Here is an 18,017-nt window from a genome sequence, read left to right as displayed (position 1 = left end):
CTTGGCTGAGACCATATGGTTGTTTTAGTCTCTACTTGGCTGAGGTCATATGGTTGTTTTAGTCTCTACTTGGCTGAGGCCATATGGTTGTTTTAGTCTCTACTTGGCTGAGGCCATATGGTTGTTTTAGTCTCTACTTGGCTGAGGCCATATGGTTGTTTTAGTCTCTACTTGGCTGAGACCATATGGTTGTTTTAGTCTCTACTTGGCTGAGACCATATGGTTGTTTTAGTCTCTACTTGGCTGAGGCCATATGGTTGTTTTAGTCTCTACTTGGCTGAGGCCATATGGTTGTTTTAGTCTCTACTTGGCTGAGGCCATATGGTTGTTTTAGTCTGTCTACTTGGCTGAGACCATATGGTTGTTTTAGTCTCTACTTGGCTGAGGTCATATGGTTGTTTTAGTCTCTACTTGGCTGAGGCCATATGGTTGTTTTAGTCTCTACTTGGCTGAGGCCATATGGTTGTTTTAGCCTGTCTACTTGGCTGAGGCCATATGGTTGTTTTAGTCTCTACTTGGCGTTGTTTAGTCGGCCTACTTTGTCTGTCCGTATGATGTCATGATCCAAGCCCATGCTGTATTCTGGCCCAGGTGTGTTTATCGAGCGACATTAGAAAATACAATTACAAATGTAGATAGTTTATTTTGATTGTACAAATGTTGTGGCATAAGTGTTGGGAGAGAACTTTTGCTCCTCTCGAAAGTGAAACAATATTATATATACATGAATTAGCCTATTTCGTTGATAAGTGAATAGGACTAAGGAAGTAAATGGCCCTAATGAGCATTTTCATCTGTCAGGGTCGTTTACCTTTGAACAATGTGTGTGAATGAGTGAAGGAACATAATGATGTGATCTGAGTGATAGCACAGTAATGAAGGAACATAATGATGTGATCTGAGTGATAGCACAGTAATGAAGGAACATAATGATGTGATCTGAGTGATAGCACAGTAATGAAGGAACATAATGATGTGATCTGAGTGATAGCACAGTAATGAAGGAACATAAAGATGTGATCTGAGTGATAGCACAGTAATGAAGGAACATAATGATGTGATCTGAGTGATAGCACAGTAATGAAGGAACATAATGATGTGATCTGAGTGATAGCACAGTAATGAAGGAACATAATGATGTGATCTGAGTGATAGCACAGTAATGAAGGAACATAATGATGTGATCTGAGTGATAGCACAGTAATGAAGGAACATAATGATGTGATCTGAGTGATAGCACAGTAATGAAGGAACATAATGATGTGATCTGAGTGATAGCACAGTAATGAAGGAACATAATGATGTGATCTGAGTGATAGCACAGTAATGAAGGAACATAATGATGTGATCTGAGTGATAGCACAGTAATGAAGGAACATAATGATGTGATCTGAGTGATAGCACAGTAATGAAGGAACATAATAATAATATGCCATTTAGCAGACGCTTTTATCCAAAGCGACTTACAGTCATGCGTGCATACATTTTTGTGTATGGGTGGTCCCGGGGATCAAACCCACTACCTTGGCGTTACAAGCGCCGTGCTCTACCAGCTGAGCTACAGAGGACCACAATGATGTGATCTGAATGATAGCACAGTAATGAAGGAACATAATGATTACATTTTACATTTACATTTTAGTCATTTAGCAGACGCTCATATCCAGAGCGACTTACAGTTAGTGAGTGCATACATCATTTATTTTTATTTTTATACTGGCCCCCCATGGGAATCGAACCCACAACCCTGGCGTTGCAAACGCCGTGCTCTACCAACTGAGCTACATCCCTGCCGGCCATTCCCTCCCCTACCCTGGACGACGCTGGGCCAATTGTGCGCCGCCCCATGGGTCTCCCGGTCGCGGCCGGCTACGACAGAGCCTGGATAATGTGATCTGAGTGATAGCACAGTAATGAAGGAACATAATGATGTGATCTGAGTGATAGCACGGTAATGAAGGAACATAATTATTTTTATTATTTATTTATTTATTTTAGTCATTTAGCAGACGCTCTTATCCAGAGTGACTTACAGTTAGTGAATGCATACATGTTTTTTTGTTTTATTTTTATTTTATTTTATTTATTTATTTATTATTCCCTGTGGGAAACGAACCCACATCCCTACCGGCCAAACCCTCCCCTACCCTGGACGACGCTGGACCAATTGTGCGCCGCCCATGGGTCTCCCGGTCGCGGCCGGCTGCGACAGAGCCTGGACTCGAACCAGGATCTCTAGTGGCTCTAGTGATGTGATCTGAGTGATAGCACAGTAATGAAGGAACATAATGATGTGATCTGAGTGATAGCACAGTAATGAAGGAACATAATGATGTGATCTGAGTGATAGCACAGTAATGAAGGAACATAATGATGTGATCTGAGTGATAGCACGGTAATGAAGGAACATAATGATGTGATCTGAGTGATAGCACAGTAATGAAGGAACATAATGATGTGATCTGAGTGATAGCACGGTAATGAAGGAACATAATGATGTGATCTGAGTGATAGCACGGTAATGAAGGAACATAATGATGTGATCTGAGTGATAGCACAGTAATGAAGGAACATAATGATGTGATCTGAGTGATAGCACAGTAATGAAGGAGGAACATAATGATGTGATCTGAGTGATAGCACGGTAATGAAGGAACATAATGATGTGATCTGAGTGATAGCACGGTAATGAAGGAACATAATGATGTGATCTGAGTGATAGCACGGTAATGAAGGAGGAACATAATGATGTGATCTGAGTGATAGCACGGTAATGAAGGAACATAATGATGTGATCTGAGTGATAGCACGGTAATGAAGGAACATAATGATGTGATCTGAGTGATAGCACAGTAATGAAGGAGGAACATAATGATGTGATCTGAGTGATAGCACGGTAATGAAGGAACATAATGATGTGATCTGAGTGATAGCACAGTAATGAAGGAACATAATGATGTGATCTGAGTGATAGCACGGTAATGAAGGAACATAATGATGTGATCTGAGTGATAGCACGGTAATGAAGGAACATAATGATGTGATCTGAGTGATAGCACGGTAATGAAGGAACATAATGATGTGATCTGAGTGATAGCACGGTAATGAAGGAACATAATGATGTGATCTGAGTGATAGCACGGTAATGAAGGAACATAATGATGTGATCTGAGTGATAGCACAGTAATGAAGGAACATAATGATGTGATCTGAGTGATAGCACGGTAATGTGCACTTAAGGTATAGGGTTTACCGGCATTTAAAGCGCACTTCCGGGTTTTCTGATCACGAGTAAATCTGATTACGAGTATCAAGAGTGATAAAGCGGATTCGATTACGAGTATGATGAGATCGCCACACCCCTAGTCTAAACCAATTTACTACGAGTATGACGAGATCGCCACACCCCTAGTCTAAACCAATTTAGGATGGGGCGAAATACTAGAGCCTGGAAATACAATTTAAAGTTTGGGACGGATAGTCGTCCTACGTCTTTCTCTCTTTGTAAATGTATTAATTTTATCCGGGATCGTTTACCTTGCCATATACATTTTTAAACCGCACTATGAATGTCATCCCAATAGCCAAAAGGGGGAGCCATGGGAAGCATTGACCTACAGCAATTCAGCAATGGCAATATATTTATTTTGCCAATAGATATTCTGCTGGTTAAAGCAACTGGGATATTAGTCCATCTACTGTCGGATTGAATTGATTTGAGCATTCTGTTAAAGTTTCTGGCAATGGGTTTATCTAAAGAAGGAAATATATCTACTCCTAAATATTTAAAATGGGAAACGATTGGGATTCCATACGTAGAGATGGTCCTCCACCGGCATCTTGAAAGGCAGTAGGACTGATGATTTGGTTAGATAAATTGTATAACTTGAGATGAAGCTGAATTTAGATACAGTGTCTAGATATAGTAAAATATTGTCTGCCTATAATGAGATGAAGTGATCAGTAGATTTGAGATACATTTGTGTTATTTTCTTTGATTGACGAATTGCCTGGGCCAGAGGTTCCATGGATAATAAGAATAGCAGAGGAGAAATTGGATCTCCTTGTCTGCTGCTTCTAGTGATTCTGAACGGAGCAGAGCAGATGTTGCCTGTTATAACTATGGCTGAGGGATTGGCATATAGTATTTTACTTATATTAATGAAATTGGAGCTGATTCCTATATGTTCCAAGACAGACCAGAGATATGACCATTCTAGTCTATCGAAAGCTTTTTCTGCATTGAGAGATAATACAGCTCAAGGAGCTGTTATTTCTGATGAAGCATTTAAGAGATGTAATTGACGGAGGTTATCTGAGTATAAACGCTTTTTAACAAACATGCTTTGGTCCGTGTGGATCAAATTGGGTAAGTAAGTCTTGAGACGGGACGACGACATTTTGGAGAACAGTTTAATATCTGTTTTTATCAAACATAGAGGGCGATAGTCAGAACACTGGGTGGCATCCTTACAATTTTTTTATAAAAAATGAACTTTTGTGAACGGCTGTATTAATAATTTAGAGCAATAGTGGACCTAATTGATTCCAAAATGTTAAATAGACCTCAGGATTAATAACGACCCATCCAGGTGATTTGCCTTTATTCATAATATTCAATGCAGTTTTGAGTTCATTGAGAGAGATTTGTGGACATCATTGCACGATCCTGGCTGTCCTTTCAGCACCACGAAGGGCGTCCCAATCACTTAAAATGACACTCATCAAGATCTGTTGCCTAATAGTCCTACTCACCACTATTCATTGTTATTACAGATAGTTCTCACAATGGTGCCCGTTTAGTAAAGTTAGATCAAAGCTGAAACAATGTCTTGCAAGATCACATAACGATGAACCGACCCCTGACTCTGGGGACTCTTATTTGTTGAGTCAGGGTGTGATTTTCTATGTTGTATTTTCTATGTTTGGATCTAGTATGTCTAGATCTATGTTGGCCGGTGTGGTTCCCAATCAGAGGCAGCTGTCGCTCGTTGTCTCTGATTGGGGACCATACTTAGGCAGCCTATTGGCACTAGTGGGTTGTGGGATCTTGTTCCGTGTGAGGTATGTTGGTTGTGTACCTTGGACTTCACGTTTCGTTTAGTTTGTTGTTTTGTCGTTGTTTATTCAGTTCAAATAAACATGTATGCATATCACGCTGCGCCTTGGTCTGACCCGTCAATCAACGAACGTGACAGAAGATCCCACCAAACGAGGACCAAGCAGCGTGTCCAGGAGCAGACAGCCTGGACCTGGGAGGAGATCCTGGACGGTAAGGGGTCCTGGACTTGGGAGGAGATTCAGGCTGGGATGGATTGCCGTCCTTGGGAGGAGACAGTGGAGGCCCGGTATAGAGAGGAGAAACGGCGCAAACAGTGCCGACGACGGAGACCCGAGAGGCAACCCCAATATTTTTTGGGGGGGCACACGGTGTGGACGACGAGGCAGCAGGAGGCCGTGGAAGGGCGAATCTGCAGGTTAGGAGAGGAGGCCACCATGTTACGGGGGCTATTGGTTCAGAGGGAGCAGGAGTTATTCGGTCAGAGGGAGGCGCTACAGGAGGCTAAAAGGGAGAAGGAAAGAGTAGAGGCACAGCGAGAGGAGCTGGTTAGGCAGCAGAAGGAGCGGGGGTTAATAAAGGAACCCAGTCCCGCTCCTCGCACCAAGCAAGTGGCGCGTGTCGCCAGTCCGGTCCGGCTCGTTCCTGCTCCCCGCAGTAAGACAGTGGTGCATGTTCCTAGTCCGGTTCGGCCCGTGCCTGCTCCTCGCACCAGACCAGTGGTGAGTGTGTCCAGTCCGGCACGGCCCGTGCCCGTTCCACCGGTGCCTGGTCCGGCACCAGTCAGCAGCTCCAGTCCGGAGCCAGAGCAGTCCGCTCCACCGGTGCCTGATCCAGCTCCGGTCAGTGGCTCCAGTCCGGAGCCAGAGTAGTCCGCTCCACCGGTGCCTGATCCAGCTCCGGTCAGTGGCTCCAGTCCGGAGCCAGAGCAGTCCGCAGTCCGGGGGGGGGGGTACTGTCACGCCCTGACTCTGGGGACTCTTATTTGTTGAGTCAGGGTGTGATTTTCTATGTTGTATTTTCTATGTTTGGATCTAGTATGTGTAGTTCTATGTTGGCCGGTGTGTTTCCCAATCAGAGGCAGCTGTCGCTCGTTGTCTCTGATTGGGGACCATACTTAGGCAGCCTATTGGCACTAGTGGGTTGTGGGATCTTGTTCCGTGTGAGGTATGTTGTTTGTGTACCTTGGACTTCACGTTTCCTTTAGTTTGTTGTTTTGTCACTTGTTTATTCGTTCCAAATAAACAAGTATGCATATCACGCTGCGCCTTGGTCTGACCCGTCAATCAACGAACGTGACAGCCTGTAACATTACTGTTACACCAAAAACACCTCCTCATTTCTAATGACATTTCTGGATGGTTAGCTGAAGCTCAATAGTTTAAAAAAAATAAAAAATTAATCGCCAAAACTCAACAGAGCGGGCAGGATATATGCTTCGCTTGAAACAAAATACAGGAAGGCTATATAGTTTAACACCATCTGCTCTAGTTCGCTCACGAAACAGTAATTCAAGATCTAAATGCATATTCCCAATGAAACTGATTAAGATCAATCAAATGATTGGCATGGAGAGGGAGTTTGGACGTTTTACCGGTAAATAATTATCATTCCCGATTGACAGTGATGACGGCCTATTTTGATATGAGGTATGCCTAACTTGATGATTGAGGGTATTCAAAATATAACATTTTCTTGAGACAATATGTGTGGGTATAGGCAGACGTTGCTATTGGATGATGTATTTTATGCATATTCTATAATGATATAGAATGATATTGTATAGCATGATATTTACATTTTAGTCATTTAGCAGACGCTCTTATCCAGAGCGACTTACATGAGCAATTAGAGTTAAGTGCCTTGCTCAAGGGCACATCGACAGATTTTTCACCTAGTCGGCTCGGGGATTAGAACCAGCGACCTTTCGGTTACTGGCACAACGCTCTTAACCACTAAGCTACCTGCCGCCCCGCTGGTCATCTCACCAATCATGACTGGTCTACCCTAGTATCACAATCCTAGTGAGGAAAATGCACCATGTGACCATCAGACTGTTATAATGACTATTATGGGCTGGTGAATATGGTGTCTTAGTTACTTTTATCATGTTTTACTTATTCAAAGAACACTATTTATTATTATTGTACTGGGCACCCTTTTCCAATCCAGCCCGTCTTCTCTCTGCCCAGCAGAGCACTGGGAGTGCCCACAGGAGCCCCACAGATACAAGGTGATGGGGAGTGAAGGAGACAGAGAAGGAGGATAGGAAGAGGAGGGAAGAGAGGAGGGGAAAATGGGAGAGATAGGGAATGCAAAGACAGAGAGGGGGTGAGACAGATAAAGAGAGGTAAAGATGGTGTGAGAGAGACTTTTACATCCACTCACAGGTCTGTATTCAGCTGCCTGAGGAGAAGACAGGGAGTGTCTGGGTATTCAGCTGCCTGAGGAGAAGACTGGGAGTGTCTGTGTATTCAGCTGCCTGAGGAGAAGACTGGGAGTGTCTGGGTATTCAGCTGCCTGAGGAGAAGACTGGGAGTGTCTGGGTATTCAGCTGCCTGAGGAGAAGACTGGGGAGTGTCTGGGTATTCAGCTGCCTGAGGAGAAGACTGGGAGTGTCTGGGTATTCAGCTGCCTGAGGAGAAGACTGGGAGTGTCTGGGTATTCAGCTGCCTGAGGAGAAGACTTGGAGTGTCTGGGTATTCAGCTGCCTGAGGAGAAGACTGGGAGTGTCTGGGTATTCAGCTGCCTGAGGAGAAGACTGGGAGTGTCTGGGTATTCAGCTGCCTGAGGAGAAGACTGGGAGTGTCTGGGTATTCAGCTGCCTGAGGAGAAGACTGGGAGTGTCTGGGTATTCAGCTGCCTGAGGAGAAGACTGGGAGTGTCTGGGTATTCAGCTGCCTGAGGAGAAGACTGGGAGTGTCTGTGTATTCAGCTGCCTGAGGAGAAGACAGGGAGTGTCTGGGTATTCAGCTGCCCGAGGAGAAGACTGGGAGTGTCTGGGTATTCAGCTGCCCGAGGAGAAGACTGGGAGTGTCTGGGTATTCAGCTGCCTGAGGAGAAGACTGGGAGTGTCTGGGTATTCAGCTGCCTGAGGAGAAGACTGGGAGTGTCTGGGTATTCAGCTGCCTGAGGAGAAGACTGGGAGTGTCTGGGTATTCAGCTGCCTGAGGAGAAGACAGGGAGTGTCTGGGTATTCAGCTGCCTGAGGAGAAGACTGAGACTGTGTGTGTGTGTGTGTGTGTGCTAGCGTGCTTTGGGAGGGGTCTCTGAGGTGGCCATTGCGACCAGAAATCAAGCAGATCAGTGTTTGGGTGATGGAGAAAGGAGAGAGAGGGAGAGAAAGTGAGAGAGAGAACAAGAGAGAGAGAGAGAAGGGGAGAGGGTGGGCCACCGTTCGGAATTGTTATCTCTGCAAGGCATGTGTGCTGCACTTGTGTCATGCAGATATTTGGCTTCATTTTTCCTCACTAGATGGGATTGTTTGGAATGGGATTCAGAAAAACACTGCTGCCCTGTCTGGCATGTTATACGACAGCTAGGGTGTATGGCAGGTTTGTCTAATGTTATACGACAGCTAGGGTGTATGGCAGGTTTGTCTAATGTTATACGACAGCTAGGGTGTATGGCAGGTTCGTCTAATGTTATACGACAGCTAGGGTGTATGGCAGGTTCGTCTAATGTTATACGACAGCTAGGGTGTATGGCAGGTTTGTCTAATGTTATACGACAGCTAGGGTGTATGGCAGGTTCGTCTAATGTTATACGACAGCTAGGGTGTATGGCAGGTTTGTCTAATGTTATACGACAGCTAGGGTGTATGGCAGGTTCGTCTAATGTTATACGACAGCTAGGGTGTATGGCAGGTTTGTCTAATGTTATACGACAGCTAGGGTGTATGGCAGGTTTGTCTAATGTTATACGACAGCTAGGGTGTATGGCAGGTTTGTCTAATGTTATACGACAGCTAGGGTGTATGGCAGGTTTGTCTAATGTTATACGACAGCTAGGGTGTATGGCAGGTTCGTCTAATGTTATACGACAGCTAGGGTGTATGGCAGGTTCGTCTAATGTTATACGACAGCTAGGGTGTATGGCAGGTTTGTCTAATGTTATACGACAGCTAGGGTGTATGGCAGGTTCGTCTAATGTTATACGACAGCTAGGGTGTATGGCAGGTTTGTCTAATGTTATACGACAGCTAGGGTGTATGGCAGGTTTGTCTAATGTTATACGACAGCTAGGGTGTATGGCAGGTTTGTCTAATGTTATACGACAGCTAGGGTGTATGGCAGGTTTGTCTAATGTTATACGACAGCTAGGGTGTATGGCAGGTTCGTCTAATGTTATACGACAGCTAGGGTGTATGGCAGGTTTGTCTAATGTTATACGACAGCTAGGGTGTATGGCAGGTTCGTCTAATGTTATACGACAGCTAGGGTGTATGGCAGGTTTGTCTAATGTTATACGACAGCTAGGGTGTATGGCAGGTTTGTCTAATGTTATACGACAGCTAGGGTGTATGGCAGGTTTGTCTAATGTTATACGACAGCTAGGGTGTATGGCAGGTTCGTCTAATGTTATACGACAGCTAGGGTGTATGGCAGGTTCGTCTAATGTTATACGACAGCTAGGGTGTATGGCAGGTTTGTCTAATGTTATACGACAGCTAGGGTGTATGGCAGGTTTGTCTAATGTTATACGACAGCTAGGGTGTATGGCAGGTTCGTCTAATGTTATACGACAGCTAGGGTGTATGGCAGGTTTGTCTAATGTTATACGACAGCTAGGGTGTATGGCAGGTTTGTCTAATGTTATACGACAGCTAGGGTGTATGGCAGGTTTGTCTAATGTTATACGACAGCTAGGGTGTATGGCAGGTTCGTCTAATGTTATACGACAGCTAGGGTGTATGGCAGGTTCGTCTAATGTTATACGACAGCTAGGGTGTATGGCAGGTTTGTCTAATGTTATACGACAGCTAGGGTGTATGGCAGGTTTGTCTAATGTTATACGACAGCTAGGGTGTATGGCAGGTTTGTCTAATGTTATACGACAGCTAGGGTGTATGGCAGGTTCGTCTAATGTTATACGACAGCTAGGGTGTATGGCAGGTTCGTCTAATGTTATACGACAGCTAGGGTGTATGGCAGGTTCGTCTAATGTTATACGACAGCTAGGGTGTATGGCAGGTTCGTCTAATGTTATACGACAGCTAGGGTGTATGGCAGGTTTGTCTAATGTTATACGACAGCTAGGGTGTATGGCAGGTTTGTCTAATGTTATACGACAGCTAGGGTGTATGGCAGGTTTGTCTAATGTTATACGACAGCTAGGGTGTATGGCAGGTTTGTCTAATGTTATACGACAGCTAGGGTGTATGGCAGGTTCGTCTAATGTTATACGACAGCTAGGGTGTATGGCAGGTTCGTCTAATGTTATACGACAGCTAGGGTGTATGGCAGGTTTGTCTAATGTTATACGACAGCTAGGGTGTATGGCAGGTTTGTCTAATGTTATACGACAGCTAGGGTGTATGGCAGGTTTGTCTAATGTTATACGACAGCTAGGGTGTATGGCAGGTTCGTCTAATGTTATACGACAGCTAGGGTGTATGGCAGGTTCGTCTAATGTTATACGACAGCTAGGGTGTATGGCAGGTTCGTCTAATGTTATACGACAGCTAGGGTGTATGGCAGGTTCGTCTAATGTTATACGACAGCTAGGGTGTATGGCAGGTTTGTCTAATGTTATACGACAGCTAGGGTGTATGGCAGGTTTGTCTAATGTTATACGACAGCTAGGGTGTATGGCAGGTTTGTCTAATGTTATACGACAGCTAGGGTGTATGGCAGGTTCGTCTAATGTTATACGACAGCTAGGGTGTATGGCAGGTTTGTCTAATGTTATACGACAGCTAGGGTGTATGGCAGGTTCGTCTAATGTTATACGACAGCTAGGGTGTATGGCAGGTTTGTCTAATGTTATACGACAGCTAGGGTGTATGGCAGGTTCGTCTAATGTTATACGACAGCTAGGGTGTATGGCAGGTTCGTCTAATGTTATACGACAGCTAGGGTGTATGGCAGGTTCGTCTAATGTTATACGACAGCTAGGGTGTATGGCAGGTTTGTCTAATGTTATACGACAGCTAGGGTGTATGGCAGGTTTGTCTAATGTTATACGACAGCTAGGGTGTATGGCAGGTTTGTCTAATGTTATACGACAGCTAGGGTGTATGGCAGGTTTGTCTAATGTTATACGACAGCTAGGGTGTATGGCAGGTTCGTCTAATGTTATACGACAGCTAGGGTGTATGGCAGGTTCGTCTAATGTTATACGACAGCTAGGGTGTATGGCAGGTTTGTCTAATGTTATACGACAGCTAGGGTGTATGGCAGGTTCGTCTAATGTTATACGACAGCTAGGGTGTATGGCAGGTTTGTCTAATGTTATACGACAGCTAGGGTGTATGGCAGGTTTGTCTAATGTTATACGACAGCTAGGGTGTATGGCAGGTTTGTCTAATGTTATACGACAGCTAGGGTGTATGGCAGGTTCGTCTAATGTTATACGACAGCTAGGGTGTATGGCAGGTTTGTCTAATGTTATACGACAGCTAGGGTGTATGGCAGGTTCGTCTAATGTTATACGACAGCTAGGGTGTATGGCAGGTTCGTCTAATGTTATACGACAGCTAGGGTGTATGGCAGGTTTGTCTAATGTTATACGACAGCTAGGGTGTATGGCAGGTTTGTCTAATGTTATACGACAGCTAGGGTGTATGGCAGGTTTGTCTAATGTTATACGACAGCTAGGGTGTATGGCAGGTTTGTCTAATGTTATACGACAGCTAGGGTGTATGGCAGGTTCGTCTAATGTTATACGACAGCTAGGGTGTATGGCAGGTTCGTCTAATGTTATACGACAGCTAGGGTGTATGGCAGGTTTGTCTAATGTTATACGACAGCTAGGGTGTATGGCAGGTTTGTCTAATGTTATACGACAGCTAGGGTGTATGGCAGGTTCGTCTAATGTTATACGACAGCTAGGGTGTATGGCAGGTTCGTCTAATGTTATACGACAGCTAGGGTGTATGGCAGGTTCGTCTAATGTTATACGACAGCTAGGGTGTATGGCAGGTTCGTCTAATGTTATACGACAGCTAGGGTGTATGGCAGGTTTGTCTAATGTTATACGACAGCTAGGGTGTATGGCAGGTTTGTCTAATGTTATACGACAGCTAGGGTGTATGGCAGGTTTGTCTAATGTTATACGACAGCTAGGGTGTATGGCAGGTTCGTCTAATGTTATACGACAGCTAGGGTGTATGGCAGGTTTGTCTAATGTTATACGACAGCTAGGGTGTATGGCAGGTTCGTCTAATGTTATACGACAGCTAGGGTGTATGGCAGGTTTGTCTAATGTTATACGACAGCTAGGGTGTATGGCAGGTTCGTCTAATGTTATACGACAGCTAGGGTGTATGGCAGGTTCGTCTAATGTTATACGACAGCTAGGGTGTATGGCAGGTTTGTCTAATGTTATACGACAGCTAGGGTGTATGGCAGGTTCGTCTAATGTTATACGACAGCTAGGGTGTATGGCAGGTTCGTCTAATGTTATACGACAGCTAGGGTGTATGGCAGGTTCGTCTAATGTTATACGACAGCTAGGGTGTATGGCAGGTTTGTCTAATGTTATACGACAGCTAGGGTGTATGGCAGGTTCGTCTAATGTTATACGACAGCTAGGGTGTATGGCAGGTTCGTCTAATGTTATACGACAGCTAGGGTGTATGGCAGGTTTGTCTAATGTTATACGACAGCTAGGGTGTATGGCAGGTTTGTCTAATGTTATACGACAGCTAGGGTGTATGGCAGGTTTGTCTAATGTTATACGACAGCTAGGGTGTATGGCAGGTTCGTCTAATGTTATACGACAGCTAGGGTGTATGGCAGGTTCGTCTAATGTTATACGACAGCTAGGGTGTATGGCAGGTTTGTCTAATGTTATACGACAGCTAGGGTGTATGGCAGGTTCGTCTAATGTTATACGACAGCTAGGGTGTATGGCAGGTTTGTCTAATGTTATACGACAGCTAGGGTGTATGGCAGGTTTGTCTAATGTTATACGACAGCTAGGGTGTATGGCAGGTTTGTCTAATGTTATACGACAGCTAGGGTGTATGGCAGGTTCGTCTAATGTTATACGACAGCTAGGGTGTATGGCAGGTTTGTCTAATGTTATACGACAGCTAGGGTGTATGGCAGGTTTGTCTAATGTTATACGACAGCTAGGGTGTATGGCAGGTTCGTCTAATGTTATACGACAGCTAGGGTGTATGGCAGGTTCGTCTAATGTTATACGACAGCTAGGGTGTATGGCAGGTTCGTCTAATGTTATACGACAGCTAGGGTGTATGGCAGGTTTGTCTAATGTTATACGACAGCTAGGGTGTATGGCAGGTTCGTCTAATGTTATACGACAGCTAGGGTGTATGGCAGGTTCGTCTAATGTTATACGACAGCTAGGGTGTATGGCAGGTTTGTCTAATGTTATACGACAGCTAGGGTGTATGGCAGGTTCGTCTAATGTCCGTCTGTGGATATGCATGGATGTATTTTTGCTTGTGTGTTTGTGTGTCTGCTTGCTTGTGTGTGTGTATATATATATATGTGTGTGTGTGTGTGTGTACATGTTTGCATATGTATGTGTCTGATATGTGTGTGTGTGTGTAGTAATAATAATAATAATAATAATAATAATAATAATAATAATAATAATAATAATAATAATGCTGAATCCCAAATCAATGGGCAGCTGTCCAGATCTTCAGCATAGTGCCTAACGGGATGGTTTGGGGATTTAGATTTAGCATGGGGTTTGGGATATGTGAAACACGTACTGCTCAAAGCAGTTCTACACACTCCCTTCCCCCTGGTCTGCCTGTGAGGTAATGCAGTCTCTGTTGCTAGGCGGAGCATTGGGCTTAGAAAGAACACTAACTCACCCTAGAGGTGTTTCTGTGAGGCTTATCAATCCTATATTAAGACTCCATTGATGTATTTATAAATATTCCATGGACTGACTGAGAATGCCTTCCGTGGGTCACTACATCAACTATACTGGAGAAAGTGGCTGCAGGACCTATTTGTAGGTTATGAATGCTGTTATGAATGTGTAAAAAACATGTTCAAATCAAATCAAATTGTATTGGTCACATACACATATTTAGCAGATGTTATTGCGAGTGAAATGAAATGCTTGTGTTCCTAGCACCAACAGTGCAGTAGTATCTAACAATTCACAACAATACACAAATCTAAAAGTAAAATAATGGAATTAAGAAATATTTAAATATAAATATTAGGACGAGCAATGTCGGAACAGTTCCAGGTTTATGAACGCACTGGTAGTGTTGAAGTCAGAATGTTGTTATACATGTGTTGCGTTTAGTTCCAGGTCTGTTCCGTTGACATCCCAGCTGTGTTGTCCTGTGTGAACTGTGATTTAATGTGACATGTTAGCACAGCACCCCACCCTCTTAAGGGTGGCCTGGACACAATAAAGCTTGTTCATATGTACCGACCATCCCCTGAGTCGACCCCCGGGATTCAATATGACACACACAACAACTTAATATACTCTAAAATGTCTGGTAATCCTGCTAACCTCAGTAACCTGAGGTGTAGTGCTCAGAGGGTGATAGTTCTTCAAGTCACAGTGAAACGTGAATCACTTTAGCTGACGTTACTGCGCAATGCTAAGCTAGCATGTAAACTACCCTAATGTTACCATGTAGGCCTCAGCATTTGACTGGTAAACTACTTTAGACTGTGCAACCATTATTTGACGTGGCAGAGCAGTGGGAGGGGGAAGGTTAGTCCATTTACATTCGTTTGTTTGCATTTTCTTCAACAATACCACAGAAAAAAAGTTATACATCAAGCTCTTTCCTTACAGTTACATATTACAGTATATTCCATATAGTCCTACGCATTGCTTTGCTATTATCATACATATCTACTATATATACAGTATATCTATAAGTATTACATGTATTATTATTATTCTACAGAGTGGTGATGGATCAGTGGAGCCTGAGAACTAATAACAGAGCTGCTGCCGCTAAATTAGCCCTTTTCCTAGAACAGCGATTTCCCAATAAAATGCTTGAGTTAATGGACACCTGTCTGTGACTGCTGACCCTGGGTCTGTTGAAAGGGGTCGTATTGTCCTCTGGCCCTTCAGCAGCATGGCGTCAGGTGCACTTGAGCAGAGTGCACACACAGACACACTAATACACACACACACACCTGCTACTCCTAGTCTGTCGATAAGCCCCAATGGGCAATGTGTGGCCAAATGGAGACACCACCAGTGTCCCAGTGTCAATGGGTTTCCCACTGAGCATTACTCAAACACAAAGACACACACACACAAAGACACACACACAAAGAACCATACACACACACACACACACACACACACACACACACACACGTAAGCTGCACACCAATCTGCCTGTCAATGAGGCTCATAAATCAAGGTATTGTGGAGGTGTTGGCTTCCAAGAGGAGTGAATACAGGCCTCATTAGAACGCTTCTCAGGGGCAGGTGTCTGGTCTTTCTCAGCCAAACTACAGCTGCATGGGGAACAGGACCAATTAGGGTACAGTGAATAACTCTTAAGATTAAAATGAAATATATTGTTTTTACATTTGTCAAATTACTATTTGCAATAGAAGAACATCCTGAAACAAGATGGAATTCCTTAACTCTCTCTGTAAGTACTCCAAATGTAACCTTCCATAAATAGACTGTCTGTAGTGGCAAAGTGAGTAAACTGAAGGTTATCTATGACTATAACAGATAAACAATCCAAACCTTATTTTACCTCATGACATACGTTAGTAGACAGTATGGGGCTATTTTTCTCTGGAACAGCCCCTGGGTGTTCTTTCCAGGAAGTAGCTAGTTCTGCTCTCCTCTTTCATCATTAGTCTGTTCCAGGAAGTAGCTAGTTCTATTCTCCTCTTTCATCATTAGTCTGTTCCAGGAAGTAGCTAGTTCTACTCTCCTCTTTCATCGTCAGTCTTTTCCAGGAAGTAGCTAGTGCTACTGTCCAGTTTCATCATCAGTCTGTTCCAGGAAGTAGCTAGTTCTACTGTCCAGTTTCATCATCAGTATGTTCCAGGAAGTAGCTAGTTATACTCTCCTCTTTCATCGTCAGTCTGTTCCAGGAAGTAGCTAGTTCTACTGTCCAGTTTCATCATCAGTATGTTCCAGGAAGTAGCTAGTTCTACTGTCCAATTTCATCATCAGTATGTTCCAGGAAGTAGCTAGTTCTACTGTCCAGTTTCATCATCAGTATGTTCCAGGAAGTAGCTAGTTCTACTGTCCATTTTCATCATCAGTATGTTCCAGGAAGAAGAACCACACAGAGCTGAACAGTGTATCTCTCAAACCAGTCCACGCAGACCCCTAGCTTATTTCAACATTGCCCACTTGATTCACCTGATTAAACTGATTCAACTGATTCAACTGATTCAACTGATTCACCTGATTCAACTGATTCAACTGATTTATCTGATTCAACTGATTCAACTGGTTAAGGGCTTGGTGATTAGCTTAGTTGACTGGTTGACTAAGGTGTGCTTCAGTTGGTATAAATCAGATATGTGGAATGGCTGAATGTCACCAAGGACTGGTCAGAGAAGAAGGGTTTTAAATGTGACAGGTGTTTATAGGGCTGTGGTATCTAGTTAAACTCATGATCTATGATTTATAGAAGAGACTATCTGGTGTGGTGACCATCTGGTTGTTGATGCCATAACACTGACTTTGACCTTGTGTGTGTGACCACCGTGTGAGTGTGTGTGTGTGTGTCTGTGATTGTGTCTGTCTATGTGTGAGTGTATGTGTGTGTGTGTGTGTGTGTGTGTGTGAGAGCATGTGTGTGTGTGTGTCTGTCTGTGTGTGTGTGTGTGTGTGTGTGTGTGTGTGTGTGTGTGTGTGTGTGTGAGAGTATGTGTGTGTGTGTGTGTGTGTCTGTCTGTGTGTGTGTGTGTGTGTGAGTGTGTGTGTGTGTGTGAGTAACCGATATGAGGTCAGATTTAGCTCAGTAGTTGACGTCTCTGGCTAACCAGCCGTGGTGGAAATGTCAAAGTTGTAATAGAGCCTTTACAGAGAGGAGATGGGTATGTAGGACATACACCGTGTGTAGGGACACTGTGTGGTTTGTGAAAACACTGTGTTGTCATCTCCTAGTCTGTGAGTTGGTTGTTACCTAATGATGCTTACCTTATCTGTTTATATGGTCCTGCTTGCTGTGTTGTCATTATATATTGTCCTTCATGTTCAAATCAATAAGAATGAGATTTTTTCAATTGTATATTATTATTTACCTCCTGTGTCACGATCTCATCTAAAAATAAACAACATTTTGTTCCTGCAGCAAGTGATTGTGCGTGCCTTTATAGGCTGCAGTGTTAAACTGTGGCCAGTTGAGATCTCTGGAAAGTGGCCCACTTTCTGCCCATCTCTGAGGACCTACGCCTCACTGAGCAAAGAACTGTTTTGGGACAGGCATTCTCTCTGGCCACCCCCACTAGTATTGTTCAGGACTCAGCCAGCAGTGTACAGCACAAACTGTCCTCTACAGCACAAACTGTCCTCAGACAACTCTGCCAAAGGACAGACTAAAGGGACTTTTCTGACGTGCAAACAGGTATTTCATTTCAGAATTGGTTAAAATTAGGTTACAGTTAAGGTTAGGGTAAAGGTAAGGGTCAGTTTTAGCTGTTGGCTAGTTGGTTTGCTAGTCAGAAAAGTCCATTTAATCTCACCCCTTTGCCAAGGCCTTTAGGGTTAGAGAGCTGCACTTCAAAACAATGATGTTTACAATCTACTTCCTGTTGAACTATTGACCCCTGCTGCCATCTTTGACCAGCTC

At 43.9% G+C, this 18,017-nt stretch overlaps 1 protein-coding gene across 1 annotated transcript in view; it reads left to right on the top strand.

The window, feature by feature from the left end:
- The window catches only part of ano8b (anoctamin 8b), a gene marked incomplete at both ends in the record, with an annotated part of 67,764 nt that overhangs the window by 27,276 nt on the left and 22,471 nt on the right, over window positions 1-18,017 (top strand). The window lies entirely within an intron of this gene.

Source organism: Coregonus lavaretus (genome assembly GCF_964263955.1).
Source record: "Coregonus lavaretus genome assembly, chromosome: 6".
Lineage (NCBI taxonomy): Eukaryota > Metazoa > Chordata > Actinopteri > Salmoniformes > Salmonidae > Coregonus > Coregonus lavaretus.
This window is presented reverse-complemented; position numbering and strand designations above follow the sequence as displayed.